Consider the following 18654-nt stretch of genomic DNA (forward strand, 5'->3'; position numbering starts at 1 on the left):
ATTTTTTAACCTCTAAAAATCCAATTTACTTGACCACAGATCCTTTCCTTCTGTTATTTCTCTCTCTTTCATACACACACATAAATATTAACATTTCATAGGGTGTGTATTCCCATAAAACAAAGGTTAGAAATGCTTGTCTAGTCCAAAGCAAAAAAAAAACAAAAAAGACAAAAAAATAAAATGAACAGATGTGATTTCTTCTTCACCTGGCATCATACCTAGGAAAATGCTTAGCTTACACCTATAATCTCCTCACAGGACTGCTGGGAAAATGCAGGGAGTTTTCTGTTTTTTATAAGACAATATTGTTGTAAATTAATTCTGTTTTTCAACCTTTTAAATGAGTATTTGCAATTTAAATTAAGCTTAGCATATAAATAATTCTATTATCAAAATCAAAATAGCATCTAGACCTCTCACTTTCATCTACAGTATATAAAAAGGCAAGAGGTAGTTCTAGTTCAAAAGTTCTAGTTCAAAAATTGTGACTCATAATTGTGTTAATCCAGAATTCCTAAACTAAATTATTGATCAATTTTAACTGTTACTTTTCTTAAATATGACATTACTGCCATGAGTAATTTGATTTACAAGTTAATTGAGTCATTACAATTTATTCACAATAGTTAAATTAATACTTGAGCACCGCACAGTGTGAAGAATGGAAATGATGTGAATGTCGTATTAAAGCAACAGACTGGAGCAGTGATCTACAGACACATCTTTTTGTAATTTAATTTTTTAAAAGATTTCATTTATTTATTTTAGAGATCAAGAGAGAGAAAGTAGGGGGAGGAGCATTGGGAGAGGGAAAAGCAGACTCCATGCTGAGCATGGAGCCTGACACAGGGCTTCATCCCAGGACAGTGAGATAATGACCTGAGCCAAAATCAAGAGTCCAAGAGTCCGACACTCCGGGCGCCTGGGTGGCTCAGTCGTTAAGCATCTGCCTTCGGCTCAGGGAGTTATCCCAGCATTCTGGGATCGAGCCCCGCATCAGGCCCGCATCAGGCTCACATCAGGCTCCTCTGCTGGGAGGTCTGCTTCTCCCTCTCCCACTCTGCCTGCTTGTGTTCCCTCTCTCACTGGCTGTCTCTTGGTCAAATAAATAAATAAATAAAATCTTAAAAAAAAAAGATTCAGACACTCAAACGACTAAGCCACCCAGGCATCCCTAATTTAATTTTTTTTAATTTTAATTCCAATATAGTTAGCATACAGTGTTATATTTGTTTCAGGTGTACAATATTGGGATTCAACAATTCTATATATTACTCAGTGCTCATTGTGGTAAGTGTACTCTTAAATCCATATCACCTATCTCACCCATCCCCCCACCCACCCACCTCTCCTCTGATAACCATCAGTTTGGTCTCTATAGTTAAGAATCTGTTTCTTGGTTTGTTTCTCTCTCTTTTTGTTTGTTTTGTTTCTTAAATTCCACATAAGAGTGAAATCATATGGTGTTTGTCTTTCTCTGACTGACTTATTTCACTTAGCATTATACTTTCTAGGCCTATCCATGTTGCTGCAAATAGCAAGATTGCATTCTTTTTTATGGCTCAATAATATTCTGTTGTATATATGTACACCATATCTTCTTTATCCATTCATCTGTTGATGGACACTTGGGTTGCTTCCATAATTTGGCTTTTGTAAAAAATGCTGCAATAAATGTAGGGATGCATGTATCCCTTTGAATTAGTGTTTTTGTATTTTTTGGATAAACCCAGTAGTGTGATTACTGGATGATAGTGTAGTTCTATTTTTAACTTTTTGAGGAAGCTCCATACTGTTTTCCACAGTGGTTGCACTAATTTGCATTCCCACCAACAGTGCAAGAGGGTTCCTTTTTCTCCACATCCTCACCAACACTTGTTGTTGTGTTGTTGAGTGTAGCCATTCTGACAGGTGTGTGAGGTGATATGTCATTATAGTTTTGATTTGCATTTCCCTGATGATAAGTGATGTTGAGAATCTTTTCATGTGTCTGTTGGCCATCTGCCTGTCTTCTTTGGAAAATGTCTGTTCATGTCTCCTTCCCATTTCTGTTTCCTTCCCCAGATTTGTTAAGTTTTCAGCTATCATTTCTTCAAATACATTTTCTGTCCCCTTTTCTTTCTCTTCTTCTGGGATCCCTATAATGTGAATGTAATTATACTTGATGGTGTTGCTGAGTTCCCTAAGTCTGTTCTCTTTTCACATGATTTTTTTTCTCTCACCTGCCCAGCTTGATTATTCTCCATTATTCTCTCCTCCAGGTCACTGCTTCATCTAGTCTACTATGTATTCTATCTAGTATATTTGTAATTTCATTTATTGAGGTTTTCATTTCTGATTGGTTCTTTTTTATCTCATTGTTAAGGTTCTCATTAACGTCCTCTACTCTCTTCTCAAGTCCACTAAGTATCTTTATGATCATTACTTTAAATTCTCTATCAAGCATATTACTTATATCTGTTTCACTTAGGTCTCTTGCTGTGATTCTGTCTTCTTTCATTTGGGACATATTCCTCTGTTTTCTCATTGTGTAGAACTCTCTGTGTCTGCTTTTGTGTGTTAGGAAAGACAGCTACCTCTCTTACACTTGAAAGTAATGGCCTTGTAAGGAAGAGGTCCTGTAGTGCCCTGCCATGCTTTGTCCCCTCTTCATCAGAACCTGTCACTTCAGGGGTGTCTCCTATGTGTTATGCATGTGCCCAGCTGTTGTGGCTGAGCCACTTTTTCCTTTAGTCTAGGCATCTGCAATGGCTCTCTTTGCCTGTTGTGGGCAGTGTTTGGTCCCTGTGGTGTTAGTGGGCCCATCTGGGAATATCTTGGTCTTGACTTGAGTCAGACCAGGCATTTGCCAGCGATGCAGTAGCACCAAACTGCAGGGCTCTTTACCTGTGTTTTCTACTGAGAAGCTTTTGTTGATGGGCAGGTTCTGCAGTCAAACCAGTTGTCTGCCTCCAGCTTACTGCTGAGGCCTCTAATTGGTGTGTGTGGTTACATTTCCCTCCTTCCATGGCAGGAGTCACTTTGGAGTGGTGCTGGCTACTGCGAGGCCGGCAGAACCACCCTGTATGGGCTCTGGCCAAGAGCGTATTTAGAAGACAGATCTGCAGAAGCATAGCATGGTGGAAGGTGGTGAGGTAGGTAGGCAGTTGGTAAGGTAGGTATGCAGTGCTAGCAAGCGTTTTGTGCCCTGTCGTCTGCAGGAGGGGCCCTGAAGTGCTGGGTCTGAGGTGGGCTGTCCAGAGGGCTGAATTTCCTGAAGCACAGTGCCCAAGTGTAGTCTGGCAGTGCTAGCACATTAGGCAGTGAATCCCTTAGGTGGCCAGTGTTTATGCAGTGGGGTAGGGGAGGGAAAGGGTGCCAGTGAATTCCTTTGTTCCTGGAGGAGTTCCCCAGCAATTTCCATCCCTCCAGGGTAGGCTTTGAGATTAGTAAACACTGTTTCCTCCCTTATGCCCCAGGTGTTTTTTCTATGCTGTATCTCTGCAAGCTATTTGTACGGCTGTCTCTTTAAGGACAGGGACTTCCTTTCCTCTGGCCCTCCCTGCTCTCCCAAAGCTGAGCGCACTGACTTTAAAATTCCAGGTTTTGAGTCCTGCTGGTTTTAAGAACTCAAGAAATTTGATCCCTCTTGTTTTCAAAATCAAATGTTACGGGGATTTGTCTTCCCCATGAGGGCTCCCCAGTGTGGAGGTCTGTTTCTCTCCCCTCTCTGTGCCTGCTGCATTCCTCCCTCCCTTGAACAGTCCCACAAGTCTGTTTTTTTTCCCCCAACTGTGTCTCTGCCCTTCCTACCTTCTTCAGTGGGGCCTCTTCTCTACATTTAGTGGAGTTTATTCTTCCAGTCTTCAAGTCATTTTCTGCGTTATTTATACTGTGAGTGTTTTCTAGTTGGATCCATGCAAGGAGGTGAGCCTAGGGTCCTCCTACTCCACCATCTTCTCCAAGGAAAAACACAGACACACCTTAAAGGATTTTGTCAGCCCTCTACTACCACTTTGAAGAGAGTTTTATATTCTTTGGCAAGAAGAAGGGTATTTGCACTATTTGAAACAGTTAAACAGTGAGTACTTCTCCCATTGGTAGTTTAAATATAATTTCAACTTCAGATGAAATTCTCTACACAAGAGGTGCCATAGCATTTTTCCAATTATGATTTTTTTTCAGTCCAAGTTACCAAAATGAGTTAACTATTTTGTATAAATCAACAGTCCCTCAGAGGAATGTAATTTCTAGTTTTAAAACCTCAGAAGGAAGAAAGTACCACAATTTATTACATTTTCAGAGGTATCACATTACAACTTAATATTATATTCTGCTTTTTCTGTCAATGTTCATAATTGTGTGGATCAATAATAAATTAGCATGAAATAGCAATTCTAATCATATTAGTAGGCATGTCCTCAAGGTCAGTTTAAATGATTTATGACTGAGAAAATTAGTATAGATTTTGTGATTTGTTTATCTAGATGTCTTTTATGTGCAGGGACTAAGAATTCCTCAGGTTTTCCAGGGTACTCAATATTCTAAAATATCATCCCTTGAAAGTGATTTACAATGAAAGGAAAATTTGCAGTGACATACTCTCTTCTCATGTATCCATTTGTTCATTTATTCATTCCATCAACATGTCCTGAGTTCCTACTTGGTACCAAACACTGAAGTAGAGAAGTGGATACAAAGTTAAATAGATCACAGAACCTGATCCAACATTTAGTGGATAAGAAGAACCTATAATAGGTAAAAACAATGATATATTTTAGGTACTTTACTAGAGATAATAAAGTGCTATAGAAACACCAAGGCAGGAGCAAAAAAAGAACTTGTATCAAAGTAGAGATAATTCTAGGAACTAGGCATCAACAAAGTTAAAGTAAAAAAAAAGTTAAAGTAGAGTTAGAGCATACTTTGAGAGCTGTATGGAGCAGAGAAATCATTTATCTTTATTATTCCCTTTACATGGAAGTCATTTCATCAATCTTATTAAGGCTCTGTTAAAAAAAAATGGGGTGCCTGGGTAGTTCAGTCAGTTGAGCATCCAACTCTTAATTTTGGCTCAGGTCATGATCTGATCTCAGGGTCATGAAATAGAGCCCTGCCTGGAGCCTTGCTTTGGATCTGTGTTCAGCAGGGAATCTGCTTGACATTCTCGTTCTCCCTCTCCCTCCCCTCCTCCCCCCTGCATGCTCTCTCTTTCTCTCTCTCTTTTCCTCTTTCTCTAAAATTAAAAAAAAGACTATGTTCAAAAAATGGAAATGGTAAGCATTGCTCAGTATCACAGATACCTTGAGAGCCTCAGTCCCTACATTCTAGCAAAGTAAAATTATGCTGAATCAACATGGAAACTGACCCATAACAATGTTAGTTTTAACATTAGGTATGTTCAGATTTTATGACTGTTGGGAAGTGTGAGAATTAACCCTATACACAGTAAAAGACATGAATTAATTTAAATTGAGTTCAAGGAAATGCAGTTTGATATAACTTTTAATTTCCCACATATATACCTAATTATACTCTATTAGAGATCCAGACTACCACTGGGTCAGGAATAACAGATGGAACAAATTGTGGAATGCCCATTCTTCAATTATTGTTTGAACACTTTTAGGAAGTGTTTGTCTTTATAAACTATTTGACTGAATAACAATGTATAATAAAAGCATTACAAATTATAAATGCCTGGTTCTTTACTACTGAAGTTAAGATAGACTTCACAGTTAAAAGTCCATATGCATTTTTCAGTTGTCAGTTCTTTAAAAATTAGAATTTTATGTCCACTTAAAGAAAGAATCTAAATTAATTACTACAACATTTCCCTTATAGAATCCTAAATCTTCTATGGAAATGCAAATGCTCTAGGTATCACACCTGACTGAACAGAGTGTGCTATGTGCATGTATATGATAATTGAATCCAGGAATAATTGCTCAGGATTCTGTTCAGTCATAATTGCAAGTAACCAGGAGCAGAGCCCTGGAGAATTCATAATCAGCAAGAGGTTTTTTGACATGGAATGACCAAATGAGATATTTTAGCAACAGAAAGAATAGCGTGTTTTCACAAAACAGAGATGGTGATCCTGGCTTCAGGATCAACGGAGCGGAGAAAAAAGAAACATTGGAAAGAAGTTGGAGGAAGAGAAGTTGAAAAGAAGGGTAGCACTGTGGGCATTTTTTTTTTTTTTTAGGGAGCTCAAATCTTAACAGCTAAACCAATTAGTATAAAAGGAGCTCAGATGTGGAAAGACAGTCATTCTGTCACTCTTTAGAATATTTATTGATTAAAAGTAACAGTCACTGGTCAGTTTAATATCGTTTAGGCCCTTTAGGAAGAAAATGGTATGTTTCATTGAAGATTCTAGTTATTGGAGAATAGTAGGGATTAGATGCAGAATTCATCCACACATGGCAGGTGCAGGGAGGAAGAAAGCTTTCAAAAAAATTAAATGTTGAGGGGCGCCTGGGTGGCACAGCGGTTAAGTGTCTGCCTTCGGCTCAGGGCGTGGTCCCGGCGTTATGGGATCGAGCCCCACATCAGGCTCCTCCGCTATGAGCCTGCTTCTTCCTCTCCCACTCCCCCTGCTTGTGTTCCCTCTCTCGCTGGCTGTCTCTATCTCTGTCAAATAAATAAATAAAATCTTTAAAAAAAATTAAATGTTGCACTTACTGTGACCTTTTTACAACCCACCATCTTCTGGGGCCTCCAGGACATTAGTATGATAAAAGACATTCACAAAAAAAACCGTGAAATTTACAAAGGTCTCCTTATGGTCCTTAGAGAATGCCAGATATCTAATATAATAATTTACTAATATTCACTCGATCTTTATACTTGCTATTCCTTCTGCCTGGAACTCACTTCCTTCCCATGACTCCCCCCTCACATCATTTACGTTTCTACTCAAATACCATTAACTCAAGGAGAGAACTCACTGAGATCCCCCATAATAGTAATTATTCTCTATTCCTTTATTCTGTTTCATTATTTCATGGTGATTTTACTACTTGACATTATATTGCATGTTTATTTATTTCCCGTCTCCCCCACTAACATGTAAGCTCCTTGAAGACATAGAATTTATGTTTTATTCATTACTATAACCTCATTTCCTAGAATATGTCTTGTGTAAAGTAAGTCCTCAATAACTATTGGTGCAAAGAATTAATTCAGAATTTAGTATATTAGTTGACCAGGTTCTTTCAATGTGACATACAACATTTGGTCTTTGTTTGGATGAGACACAGAACAGTTAAAATATGATGGGTGGGGAGAGGAGGAAAAAAACCTAACCATAGGGTTAATGTTCAGATCAGGATAATCAGGGTGGAACACTACAGTATGGAGCCTGAATACTAGGGGCCTGTGTGAAGACATTTAGGAATATCCCTTCTAAATAGAGAATGGCAATAAGGAGATGGGTTACAGTACAGATAATGACAAGAACATTTTTTGATGGAAGCAGTTTAGAGGCAGATAATCAAAATGAACACAGATAAATGAAACAAAAAGAAAACAGGGCCAAACATAAATAAACAGAACACCTCAGATTTATATTTGGGTTCTCACAAAGGTCCAGCCTACTCATGCCTAGCACTGTCATAGCTTGGAAAATACTGTCCTCGATAGCTCTCTATTTTGATCATGTTGTCTAAGTCCCGGTAACATTATCTGAGCCTTGACAATGAGATTAAAGCTTATCATATTAGACAGAGCTCTCTCTTCAGTTAAAGAGTCTGTCTCACAATAGTATTGATTGCATTAGACCAGAAAAAAGAGTTCCCATGGCCACTGTGGCTGATAGTCGCTTGCCTAAACAGTGTTTGGGTCAGAAATAGAGCTGATAAGGAAAGAAATTTCTTGAGGAGCTCTATCAACTCACAGTAACAACATGCCATGCCATCCATAGCTCTTTTTCTGGAGCTGTGACCTATGCCTACAGACTTGAATGCATGCAGCTTGGTGCCCAGCTGTCCTAGTGTCCAGAAGCTTCCTTATTCTGGTGTTGTTTTTCATGATATGAGTTTCAGAATTTATCTTTTATTTAGTGAGGTGGCTCCTTGGTTTTTTGTTATGCTCAGCTCTTTAAATATTAAATTCCAATCTTGGTTCAATAAAAGCTAATACAACTGCTTTTAAATAAAGAAAAAAGAGGGGTGCCTGGGTGGCACAGCGGTTGTCTGCCTTCGGCTCAGGGTGTGATCCTGGCGTTCTGGGATCGAGCCCCACATCAGGCTCCTCCGCTATGAGCCTGCTTCTTCCTCTCCCACTCCCCCTGCTTGTGTTCCCTCTCTCGCTGGCTGTCTCTATCTCTGTCGAATAAATAAATAAAAAATCTTTGAAAAAAAATAAAGAAAAAAGAATTAGGTACCAAATAGCATAGGATTACTCTGTGCAATGCTATCTTTTTAACTTTCTATCTTGAGATAATAATGATTTACATGAAGTTACCTCCCCCCCCCCCAAATATATAGGGGAGTCCCATGCATCATGTCCTTAGTTTTTCTCAAAGATAACAATTTGAATAACTATGATGCAATATCACAACCACAAAAAATTTGTAATGTAATTTTCAGATGATTTTGCTCCCCTATCCCTGCTGTTTTAGCATAAGAAACTAAGACAAATTGGGTCTTGGATGTGGAATCTCATTGTTATTTATAAGCCTTACCTCAGAGAGTCAACCATAATACCTTCATTCCTTCCTCCAGATTGCATTTTAACATAACCCATCTGTCATGGAATGACCTGAGATTCAGCCAGTTATGCATGCTTGGTGAACAACAGGTGGTAGGAACTTCAAACCTTCCAAGTTCAAAACTTTGAATCAGTTTTGGAATTTTTAGAGCTCTCTTCTTTGTTTGCATTAAACCAGTTTTAGATAATTATCCCCTATGATTTGGCTGAATCACTTGACCTATCTGTGCCTCAATTTCCTTATAATTTATCCATTTGCCTCAGAATTTTTATAAAATACAGATGACACAATCTAAGAAAGGGTACATTGAAAAGTATAAAAGCACTATGTTGGGGCACCTGAGTGGCTCAGTTGGTTAAACATCTGCCTTTGGCTCAGGTAATGATCTCAGGTTCCTGGGATGGAGCCCTGCATTGGGCTTCCTGCTCAGCAAGGAGTCTGCTCTTCCCTCTCCCTCCCTCCCCCTTCTTGTGCTCTCCTGCAGTGCTCTTGGGCTCTCTCTCCTCTCAAATAAATAAAATTAACTTTTTTTAAAAAAAGCACTAATCCCCTTGTTGCGTATATTGTTTATATATTGTTTTGGGTACTGAATCAACAGCTTTCTGGAGTTCCCTCTATGTGTCTTGTAAAACTAGCCAACCATCACTGTTGTCCCACATATTGAAAATACCAAGTGGAAAGACAGACTGAGTAACACTGTTTAAGTACTTAGCATATACCATGAACTTTCTTGGATGTTTTAGTGTGTACTGTTTCATTTAACCTGCATAACCACACCACGAGTAAAATGCCCTGGTTTTATTTGAAAACTTTAAAGACTAAGTCTTGGGGCGCCTGGGTGGCACAGCGGTTAAGCGTCTGCCTTCGGCTCAGGGCGTGATCCCGGCGTTCTGGGATCGAGCCCCACGTCAGGCTCCTCCGCTATGAGCCTGCTTCTTCCTCTCCCACTCCCCCTGCTTGTGTTCCCTCTCTTGCTGGCTGTCTCTACTGTCAAATAAATAAATAAAGTCTTTAAAAAAATAAAAAATAAAGACTAAGTCTTTTGTCCAAGGTGACCTTGGTGTTAAGAATAAAAGTCAAGATTCAAACTAAGTCTGTCTTCTTCCAGAACCATGCTACTTTATGAGGAACAACTAAGCTCTATTTAGGTCATGCCTTCATGAACAAATCACCCTGCTAGGGCTCCACCTCCTAATACAATCACTGTAGGCATTAGGGTTTCAACATAGGAATTGGAGGGCAACACAAACATTCACTTATAAAATAGGAAATATAGGTTTAAAGCTTAAATTAAAGGTCATTTTGGATACGGGGTGTGGGATGTGGAAGAAGAATATGTTTCTGCCTATAGTAGGCAGTTAGTAAATTTTGTAGAAATGAATTTGAAGCATTTATTTTGTAAATTGGCATGTATGCAAATATAGCTAGCATACACACACACACACACACACACACACACAAATCATTTCTGTTCACAGCTGTCTTTTGTTTATAAGCTCACTCTGTTTCCTGAGAGCCTGAGGAACAATGTGTTAGAAGAATATACAGTTCTATTCTCAAAGTTCTGGTTCTTTGATTTTGTTTTTATGTCAAAAAGAGAGAATTTTAATATAATTTGAATATATGAAAAAAGACATTTATTCAATAAAATAATACACAGAACAACATTTCAGCTGAATTTAACATGCAGACATTCTTTGCGCACCAGATCTACCAATCCATAAGCAGGATGTTATAGAGAGCCCTCCAGGCCCAACATAGAACCTGGTGAGACAGGGTGGAGGAAGTAAAGGTAGATGGGAGAAAAACAGAAGACATAAATGACTACAATAAATGACGACTTACAAGTCACAGTCAGGATCAGATCTCAGAAACACTGTCTTATTGTCTTAGTCTATTCAGGCAACTATAATAAAATATCACAGATTGGGCACCTTATAAACAAGAGAAATTTATTTCTCATCCTTCTAGATGCTGGGAAGTACAAGATCATGGCAATAGTGGTGGGTTGTGTTCTGGTGAAGACCCTCTCCCAGGTTGCAGACTGCTGATCTATCTCTCTGGGGTCTCTTTTATAAGGGAATTAATTCCATTCATGAGGGCTCTGCTGTCATGACCTAAAAACCTCCCAAAGGCCCCACCTCCTGATACCAACCTTAGACATTGGGTTTTCAATATATGAGTTTTGGGGGGACACATTCAGACCATACCACTTATGAAATAGGAAACATCAAGTATACGTTGAAATTCTAAACCTAAGGTCATTTTGATGATAGAGAGTGGGATGTGGTAGAAGAATATGCGTTAAAGCAAGCATCCAAATTTTGAAATGAGGACATACTCTATGTGTTGGGTTAAAACAAGCAAAAATGAGCAGAAGACAGAAGTTTAAGCACTTGAGAACAGGTATGGAAAAGCAGGTTAGGTAGATCATTGAAATGGTAAGAGGATAGGTTTTGGATGCAAACAAATAGGTCTAAGTTCTGCTTCTCCAACTTAAAGACTGTGAGAACTTTAAAAAGTACTTGATATTGTGCATGTTTTCTCAACCTCAAATGAAGATAAAAGATACTACCGATTTCACAAGATGGTTGTGAAGCTTAAATTGAGACAGGCAACATTACCTATGTAACACAGTGCTTAGTACATAATAAACATCGGTAAATGTTAGGTAGTTGCATTATCTCCTGACATTTAATGACTAATGTCGAGGCCAGCCTGGTTTTTACTCATTTAAGACAGTCTGATTTGGAGCAAGCATTTCTTTTGGAATGATTTCTTTGTTCATAAAATTTAAATTTTCAAATAGATTACTTCAGATTTTAATCAATTTTATTCATTTTTCTATTCTCTGATAAGTCCTTTCAACTTGTGGATTTTTTCAGCTGCATGATATTGGGCAAATTGCTTACCCTGTCTGAACTTCAGTTTACTTATCTGTAAGATGGGTATACAGTTGACCCTTGAACCTTGAACAACACAGGTTTGAACTGAGTGGGTCCACTTATATGTGGATTTTTTTTGATATATATATTGGAAAACTTTTTGGAGATTGTGGCCATTTGAAAAAAACCTTGCAGATAAACAATATAACCTAAAAACATTGAAAAAATTAAGAAAAATTTAGGTATGTGATGAATGCATAAAATGTATGTAGATACTAGCCTATTTTATCATTTTCTACCATAAAATGTCCACAAATATATTATAAAAAGTAAAAATTTATCAAAACTTTTGCACACATACACCATACATGGCACCATTCACAGTCAAGAGAAATGTAAACAAACATAAAGATGAGTATTAAATCATAACTGCATACAATTAACTGTAGTGCACACTCTACTATGATAAATAGTTTCATAACCACCTCCTTTTTCACATTATCTTTTCATTTTTGATGTCCAGTGTTAGTAATGCATATAACATCTAGTGTTCTGTATCATATAATATTGATGTACTAACAGATAATTCATCTTACAAACAGGTGATGTAAATATAGTATCAATATAGTATCAATATAGTCCTGTAAATGTATTTTCTCTTCCTTATGATTTTCTTAATAATGTTTTCTTTTCTCTAGTTTACATTTTGTGAGAATACAATATATAATACATATCACATGCAAAATTACATGTTAATTGACTGTTTTTGTTATTGGTAAGCTTTCCAGTCAACAGTAGGCTACTAGTAGTTAAGTATTTGGAGAGTCAAAAGTTATTTGCAGATCTTCTTTTTTTTTTAGAGGAGGGAGGGGCAAAGGGAGATGGAGAGAGAGAATCTTAAGCAGGCTCCACTCCCAGGGCAGAACCTGAGGTAGGGCTTGATCTCAGAACCCTGAGATCATGACCTGAGCTGAAATCAAGAATGGGATGCTTAACTGCCTGAACCACCCAGGCACCCCAAAAGTTATATGCAGATTTTCAACCGCAGGGAATTGTGACAGGTCAGTGAAAATATGTGTGTAAAACACTAGTCACAATGTCCAGTATATCAATAAATACTGCTGTTTATATTGTTACTGGCATAATAGCTTCCTTATATGTGCTGTGAAGATTTGTGATATAATATATGAAGTCCCTGATATATAACTTGGCATTCGATGAACAGGACTGCAAAGGGCTACAAAAGGCTTAGTAATTACAATAATTAACCACAGTCATAATAAAACACATGAAATAACACATAGTGGACCACAAACTTCCTCCACTGTGATCAATAAAGAGCTTAGCCTGTTTTGCTGAGCCATGCCACCAAAACAAACATGGGATAGAGCAAGTACTGGCATTTGACCAAATATATGCAGAAAGCAATGGAGAGGGAGATGGAAATAAACACTATTTCAAGAAACAGCTCTTGCTACGTGCTCACTGTTAGCCAACACACATCGCTCAATGAAAATTACCTACCATTTTATGAAATACTTTCTGTATTTACCACACTGTGCTATATACTGAGAAATGACTAGGATGTGGTCCTAGCAAATCACAGAGATCCAGAATACTTAGCTAGACACTTTCATATGAAAATAATGCAAAACAAACTGTGGTTAGTGCTAAGGTAGAGGAGCAGACAACATTGTCTGGGATCATAAAAGAATGAGATAAAAACAATTTGTTTCCACAACACTGTGTGGGGGGGGGGCACATAAATGCAAATCTGGTTCCAAGGAATCAACTAACAAATACTAATTTAGTTAAGGATGATAATTTCTCACAAGGTAAGTCAAAACAGAAGGTATATTAAAATACAAAAGCATCAATATGTTTCAATCAACTTAGTTTGTAGAAAAGATGATAGAGATCAGGAAGGTGTATGTGTGCAGGTCAGATTTGGAAAGGGAATGTGATTTGTCAAATACCACACAGATGTTTTCTGAAGTGATTTTGGATCCAAGTCAGAGGGATGTCCAATTGAGTAAACTTTATTGGTTTTCTGAAAATCAAGGCAAAGAATGGAAAACCCAATTACAGCACTGAAATTGAGAAATACGAGTAACATCTTCGTAATAAGCAATGAAAGAAAGAATATGACTGCACCGTCAAAAAGTAATTATTCAGAACCTTCTGAGGGTGGGAAAAGCAGAGTTCTCTTTAACAGAGGGACAGATTTTATACTTTATGAATTCAGTCATTGAGAATGAACATGGAAATAGGAAATAGGTCTGATAGGTCTCCAAATTTCATTCAGGTAATTGATATTAAGTAAAATCTGTTGTTGGTAATTTTATTTAGGGAATATCTATAATATCCTAACTATTAAAAAAGGGAACTTGTGCTACTGAAACCCTTTTGAGTTTACATTAAAAAGTAAGGCCACCTCACAAACGTGCTCTCTGCCACAGACAGACAGAATTACAACATTACAAAAGATTGAGTGCACTGGCACCTGATAATAACATAGATGAGTGTGCAAAGAGAATGGACATTCCCTCAGCAGGAAATTAATCTGAAAGAAGATAACGTCAGCTAACTGAAGGATTGAAGTCTACTTGGAAGATATGATTACGACTTGAAACTAAGATAGAAAAGCCAAGGTTCCTGCAATTATCCGGTGAAGTGGGAAATGAAATCAAAGTTACTGACCTACATTAGTGACCCGAAGTGTAACACGAATGCAGTAAAGCTTGATATCTATGACCTTTGCAATGTGCCAACATCATGCTTTCTAAAATAAACTACACTTGTTCTCCTGCTGATGTTGTATTTTGAATCTATTGCGTAGACATGATGTTTAAGACTGAGTTGTATAATATCGGGCTTTGAAATCATAATAATGGTATGAATTCAGAGGAATATTGTAATGCCTGAATGGTTACAAATACTTAGACTAATGTCTGGCACAATAAGGGATCCAGACTAGTATCATGTGGTCATGGGATCCAGAGCTACTTTATACCTGCCACAACCCTCGTGGATAAGCTCCCCACAGATAACCTGCAGGTATGTTCTACAACTCTTCACAGGAAACAGCAACTTCTGTATATCTTTCAAAACACAGGGAAGCTCTCAGGGAAACTCTGGTATAGGGGCAACCTCTGAGGCCTTCTCCTTTTAGAAATTTCCAGAATCCCAAACAAGAGGTGAGCCAGATAGGGAAAGTAGGCAGGCAGACATATACCTATCTCTCCTTTCAATCCCTGTATTCCACTGGAGCTGCTAAGATCAGACTTTTCTTTCCCCTTTTTATCTGACCATGATTACTTCTTTTATATAAAACTCTAGATCAAGTGCCTTTGCTTCTTGCCATGTTGTGAATAATGAGAATTTAGGAAATTAATATCTCTCACACACACTTTCACACCCCCCCCCAATGCTTGGATTTCGTAAGTGCTGTGTTGCAATAGGAAACACAGGCTTCGTCAGAAGAAGAAGAGAAACTGCTTCTGCTATGCAGAATATAAGGACTGATGCATATTCAGGGATAGGGAAGAAGTGAGGAGAAAGTGGCAATGAATGTTCCCTTATGAATACATCTAAGAAGGCAGAGTCTGAGTGAAGAAAGGGAGAGGCAGGAGAATAGTAGGCTTAAGGAGAATGCCCATAAGAACAACTAACATTGGGAGTGAGAACGCTGCTGACAAGACACTTGTAACAAGGATGATATTTCCAAAACATGTAACTGATCTATTTTATATATTTGTTTATTTTTTTCTACTTTCAAGTTTTTATTTCAATTCCAATTAGCTACTATACAGTGTAATATTAGCTTCAGGAGTAGAATTTAGTGATTCATCACTTACTTAAAACAACCAGTGCTCATCACAAGTGCCCTCCTTAATACCCATCACCCATTTAGCCCATCCTCCCACCGAACATCCCTCTAGCAGCCCTCAGTTTGTTCTCTATAGTTAAGAGTCTCTTACAGTTTGCCTTCCTCTTTCTTTCCCCTATGTTCATCTGTTTTGTTTCTTAAATTCCACATATGAATGAAATCATATGGTATTTTGACTTATTTTGCTTAACATAATACTCTCTAGCTTCATCCACATCATTGCAAACGGCAAAATTTCATTCTATGAATGAAATTATTTGTTCACCAAATAATATTCCATTGTATATATATCCCACATCTTCTTTATCCATTCGTCAGCCAGTGGACATTTGAACTCTTTCTATAATTTGACTAGTGTTGATAATGCTGCCATAAACATTGGGGTGCATGTATCCCTTTGAATCAGTATTTTTGTATCCTTTGGGTAAATAGCTAGCAGTGCTATTGCTGAATCATAGGGTCATTCTAGTTTTAACTTTTTGAGGAACCTTCATACTCTTTTCCAGACTGGCTAGACCAGTTTGCATTCCCACCAACAGTGCAAGAGGGTTCCCCTTTCTCTGCAACCTCACCAACATCTGTTGTTTCCTGTGTTGTTGATTTTAGCCATTCTGACAGGTGTGGGGTGGATCTCGTTGTAGTTTTGATTTGTATTTCCCTGATGATGAGTGATGTTGAGCATCTTTTTATATGTCTATTAACCATCTGGATGTCTTCTTTGGAAAATGTCTATTCATGTCTTCTGCCCATTTTTAACTGGATTATTTATTTTTTGGGTGTGGAGTTTGGTAAGTCTTTTTGGATTTTGGATACTAACCCTCCCTGCCTTCCCTTTCTTCTCCCCATAACCCACCAAGAATAAATTAAATGTTTTCTTTCTTTCTTTCTCTTTTTGTCTAACCTGGACCTCCCTTATATAAAACATCATTATTAAGTCCACTAGCTCTACTTTCGACAATGTCAATAACACTGAAAAGTTTGCTTCTTTGTAATAGCTTACAAATTTGGACATGGTTCTATAAATAATGAAATTGTCTGTTTGGGAGTTTACTTGGCTCAACTATCATGCAAAAACTAGCTTTCACCCTCCCTTCCATTTCTACCCCAAGCAAAGAATGTTCAAGCTAAGAGCCATTAGAGAAAGCATTCCTGAGTGAGACAGAGAAGTGACTGGGGCTCTGCCTTGCATGGTGATTTGAAAGGCATGTGAAGAGGAAAAGCATTAATTCTGGGCAAGGTAGGAGCACTGAATTGCCTACTGGGTATAAAATATCACCTTAGGAGATACACAGAGTTCCAATGTTCCATTAAAGTTGCCCAAAACTCAAACTAAGTATATATTTATGTTTTGTGTTCAGTAGAGGCTCTCAAGGCATTAATCTGTGAAATAAAAATGCCCTTTGGACAATGGCATGTTGCTCTTATGTGAAATACTCTCAACTGAAAAGATTTGAGGACAGTGGCATAGCCAGTACTGCTGACTGTCAATGGAGAGACAGCTGAAAGTCTGAAAAAGGGTACAAAACCAGAAATAGTAGACAACAAAGAAAGAATTTGCCAACTGGATAGCACTGCCAAGCACTGGCCTTCCATGTAGATGATCAAAGAAACTATTGCTGAATGTTGAAAAGCATTGCTTGGACTAATCCACAGAGGGGTCATTGCCATCTGTTTTACTGGCATTTGTATTCTGCAGAGTTTAGCCAAGAGTTTGCATAGAATGTGTAAGTTTAGTCTTTACAAAATTTTACTTACTGAGTTTTGAAAATCTAAGCCCCCCCAAAAAAAATTCAAGGCAAAGGTTCTTTTTTTATTTTTACTTCTTTAACTTAAAAGTTTATTAGGATATATGTTTCACCCAAAATTTACTCTCTCTTATTTTGTAACAGCAAAGAATATTTTAGATGCATATTACTTTCCAATGTTTTTTCATTTATTATAATATAAATAATATTGAAATGAGGAAGAATATAGGTTATTAACTGCTGACAAACATTTTATGCAAATTATATGATGATGGGAGTAAAGTGATACAGTTAGTTTTTCTTTTTTTATAATATTTGGCACATTTCTGGGTTCATAAAAGATTTTAACAGGGCTACAGTAAAATGGCCTGCAGTGGATTCTAGTGAAATTTAATAAGATACTCAGTTACTAGTTTCATTAAAACACAGTAAGTTCATTATAACCCAATCTGGCAAAAACTTTGATATACTTCATGTGCTTCTGCTTTCCCCTCCTCTTCCAAACCCCATCCCTCCCTTGGTGCTACATTACAACCAATTAACACATTTTAACTGCTTGTTTACAATACATCATTTTTTCATTACTCATTACTCTTATAAAAGAGTTTACTTTTTCTTCATTGGATCATTGAAGTAAGTCTCCAAAGGTTTTAAATGTTATACTTGATTATACTCAGAGTTTTGAAGGGATGCTGTTCTAGGACCTTGAGATACTAACATTTGGAATCATTGATACATTCCTTGTAATAAGAATGATACAATATTGATCTTTTTTCTGAACTGATAATAAAAAAGATATGGGAGGCTCATTCAGAAAAAAATATATAATAGACTGTAAGCTTCCTGAGAGGATAATTATGATTTTATTTCATAGCAGCTACCATTTATCAAGTGTTTATAATGTATCAGCTACTGTGCTAAGTTGGCTTTGTTAGTTCACTTAACATGACAGCTGAATGATGCATGTATTATGCAATTATCCAATTATCCCAATTTTACACATGGACAATAATGAGGCTCTCAGGGGCTAACCACTAACCCAAGGTCACAAACCTACTAGGTGGAACAAGAGATACTCTCTGGTTCTAATTCCCAAATCTGCATATTCTTCATTCTAACAGGCTGTCTCTCTGGGTCTTTGTATCCTTAAGGCCCAGGACAGCACTTAGCACTGAGTTGGCACTGAAATATTTGTTGACTGTAATGTTGATGATGCTAACAAATCACCAACAAGTAGATGCAGTTCAATGCTGTTTTATTTCGATGTTGTTCTTTTTAATAGCCATTTTTGGCTGAATTCAACTATTTTATTTTGTTTATTGTCAAAATGATTTATGAGCACACATAGCTCAAACAAAGAGGGCTGAAAAGTAAATGTTTACCATAGCTACAGGGAAGGCAGTCACGGGGTCAAGGTGTTAAGATGGAATTAGGCAG

This window comes from Ursus arctos, chromosome X (assembly GCF_023065955.2).
Source record: "Ursus arctos isolate Adak ecotype North America chromosome X, UrsArc2.0, whole genome shotgun sequence".
Classification (NCBI taxonomy): Eukaryota; Metazoa; Chordata; class Mammalia; order Carnivora; family Ursidae; genus Ursus; species Ursus arctos.